We start from the raw sequence: 3,590 nt of genomic DNA on the forward strand, positions 1-3,590 counted from the left end.
ACCACAATTCAGACTACCACAATTCAGACTAAATATATATGTTTTATCACTATTAAATAATAATAATAATAATAATACCAAATCTACTCAACTCACAGAAATTACAATTCTTTTTCAAAAATAAAAATGTGAGGCTGAATATAAGTGTGGAAGTAATTAATTTTTTTTTTCACTATTAAAAAAAACGCAGGGATTTCTCCTCAAATTCGCAGGTATTTACCTTCAAATTCTCTTCCATATGTAGATAGTTCCCAGAATCTAATTCTGAAAAACAAAACGTACCTCCAATAAATTTGTATATTGTTCTTATTTTTCTCATTATTAAATTGCCTTAATTCCCTTATAGATATAGAGGTATTTTGTCTATCTTATAATATAGATCTCATAATATCATATAGCATTTATCGGTGTACATAAAGTATAAACAAAAACTAAAATGTATTTTAAGAGAAATGGATGCTTCCAGCGCTGCAAAATAAAATTTGCCAGTGTCCTTTGCTATCCCCTTTTCGAAAAAGATCAACTAGCAAGTGAATATCAGATACCTATTAAACACCAGGCTGATCACTCTGTCTTTTTGTTTTGCTTGCTTTGCAAGCTAGCAATAAATTATGTATTACATGCCAATGTAGCAGGCTTCAAGTGCTCGAATTCCTAATTTCTACTGGAAAATTAAGATATCACAAAAATCAAACGACAATGATCTTGGTAATCCAGATGCTTATATTCATTGATTGGTTCATCGCGGAAAAGATCATCTTGCCCTTGCATAAAAACATATTATCCAAAAGAAATAATTCCATTTCTGTATTTACACACTCAAACACTCAAAGTATCATCTTAAATGTTTTACGTGCCACTATTTTCTTCTATTACATATTAATGCAACCTAAACAATGAATGGACAACAATGAAAGTCGTATTTCATATCAACACCACGTTACAACATAATATTTCCTTAACCAGTTTACAGAATGTATTGTATCTGAAACAATTCAAATTTAGAATTTACCTACAGTTAGAATCTGCAATCAAGACTTATTTTGTTTCGGGAATAGGACCTAAATAATAGCAAGCCATCACAAGCTGGCATGACAATTTATAGAGTTTGGCATGAATATGTTGTACACAAAGAGAGCTATTAAAGAAAACTGACGAATGTGCAGGGTCATCCCAGACGTATTGACCAAAGATTGAAAGAAGTGCTCCACTAGCTGTGTATCATATGTGCCAACTCTTTGTGTAGGAATGCACAGATCGTAACCCAAGTAGGGGCGTCCAGATAAATCCAAGGCGACGTGTACAAGAGCTTCATCTAAAGGAGCTGAAAAATCTCCAAAACGATAGATTCCTTTTCTATCTCCAAGAGCTTGAAGTAGAGAACTTCCAAGGGCAAGAGCAACATCTTCATTTGTATGATGGTCATCAATATGGATATCCCCAGAAGCCTTTACTTGTACGTCAAAGAGCCCATGTGATGCAAATTGATCCAGCATGTGGTCCAGAAAAGGTATGCCAGTATTGCAGTCAGAAACTCCTGAACCATCCAAGCTGATTTTCACTTGAACATTTGTTTCTTTTGTCACTCGCACAATCTCTCCAAAGCGACCTTTTGTAAGAGATGTCTCAGGAGCCCCATTTTGGCTATCATTAGCAGCACGTAAACGCATTAAACGCTAATTGTATTGGAGGATTCCCTTCGTTTGGCCCTGCTATTAATTTAGTAGTGGCGTCTGCATCCATTGAACTATGGAACGCTCTATGAGTGTGAACAATCTAGGATTCCCCACACGATTTTCCAGAGGATGTGGTTTACGTAATTTTCTTTTAAAAGTCTTCATCACCCACCAGCTTATGATACACTTTGATTCGGTCCAACATCCATTGGGTGGCCTCTGGTGTGACCTTCGTCATGTAAGACCAAGCGTTGGGGTCCATTATGTTTGCTTCTTCATCGAACCCGCGAGAGGGTTTCTGCAGCCGGTGGGCGTTGGATTCAAAGGCATGAATATCAGTGAAGTCGCAGGGATACATGTGCATGAACCAAGTGAGACTGGTGTTGAAGTAGCTGGCGCCCAGATCTAGAAAAACTCGGCGCGCTCTCTCGTTCAGATCGATCTTCGAAGCCAACATCCATGGAAGCAGATGCGTTCTGTCCTCCACGTCTCCAGTGAATCTGAGGGCGAATCCTCTTCGGAAGTTCTCTCGTCGTCCAACTTATCTATGAGATGCCCTTTCACGCGGCACGGGGCCACTTCTCCAACCCACTTCATCTGATTCCAGGGATTCTCCCCCTCCTTCATTCTCGGCTTGTAACGAAGCCCAGCAACATCACCGATCTCTAAGTACCCTTCTCGTCTGCTGCATATTTCCGCTTGGCCCGGCCATTCTTCTGTTTCTTGCCCTCTCCAATGGCGGGAGGAAATATGGGGAAGATTAGTGTCGCCCCTGTACTTAACCATAACATCCACGGCAACATATGTTGACAGAATAAAGAGCAAAGAATGGCTCAGCGGCCATGTTTTGAGAAACATCATGGACGCACTAGGGTTTCACTGTCACATACAAGCTTCACGTGTTTTCTTATCCTTGCCCACTGAATTAATTACATTAAAAGGCAACTCAGCATCGACTGATATTTTAATGTCAATAAGACAATCAAATGGCAAGGTCTCGAGTTTTGGCGCATGGATTGACTATTCATCACACAGTAAGCTATCCTGAATTCCCACAATTAAAAACAGTACAGCAAGCTATCTTGAAATCCCACATTTAAGAGACGGTACAGTAAACCATGCACCGACTCTTCTGTCACCCATCTTAGGATCCACTAACTAATCTGTCACCCAGAAGACTTGGCCAAGAAAAATTTAGTTTTCAATTGCATTATATATTGGTATTAAAACATTTATGTATATAAAATTCAAAATTCAATATTAAAATATAAATGGATGATGGTGATCCATCACCCTCCACTCATGAAATCCAAGTTTATATAGTAAAGGGAGCTATCCACGGACTACTCTGTCCCTCTTATGTCATGTCGGTAATATATTATTAAAAACATTTGGTTTATAAAATAGTTTTATTTTCAACTATCCACCTACTTAGATTCTGTTTGTCACCCATTCTAATAATGAAGAAATTGTTCGCCATCATACATTCCTGAGGATAGAAGAGAAGCACTCTACATCAGATATGTCCGTCCCTCGAATCGACCGCGAGCTGCAGGCGCGATGCGAAAACTTCACCAGGTGTGATCGCCATGATGCAAGAGAATGGAAACGCTCCACCAATCATGTTTTTGTCATCGCCCATGCTCCAGAATCAGATGAAGGATATTCCTTCAAACACCATCGCTGCCGTACACTAATTTTTTTTCTTTTTATTTAGTGTAAGGACCAGATTCATGAAATTTAAACAGAGATGTTTTAGATTTCCTCGGCGGATAGATTTTCGTGCCTACATTGCTAAACTATTTTCGTACAGGGGTTCATAAAAGTAATAAAAAGCATTATAAAAATATTTGATAAAAAAGTTTAAGGCATATCTTAAACAGTTTAAGAAAATAACAGGGGTTCAAGGCATAT

At 38.4% G+C, this 3,590-nt stretch overlaps 2 pseudogenes; both read right to left on the minus strand.

Annotated features, from left to right (window-relative positions):
• Positions 1-1,008: 1,008 nt before the first annotated feature.
• On the minus strand, positions 1,009-1,743 carry LOC149166764 (imidazoleglycerol-phosphate dehydratase 1, chloroplastic pseudogene; annotated as a pseudogene).
• Positions 1,744-1,811: 68 nt separating this feature from the next.
• Positions 1,812-2,798, minus strand: LOC149166765 (uncharacterized; annotated as a pseudogene).
• Between the last annotated feature and the right edge of the window lie 792 nt (positions 2,799-3,590).

The sequence above is a fragment of the Pinus tabuliformis genome, chromosome 5_1 (assembly GCF_031772625.1).
Source record: "Pinus tabuliformis cultivar Carrire ecotype Pingquan chromosome 5_1, CPIR1, whole genome shotgun sequence".
Taxonomy (NCBI): Eukaryota; Viridiplantae; Streptophyta; class Pinopsida; order Pinales; family Pinaceae; genus Pinus; species Pinus tabuliformis.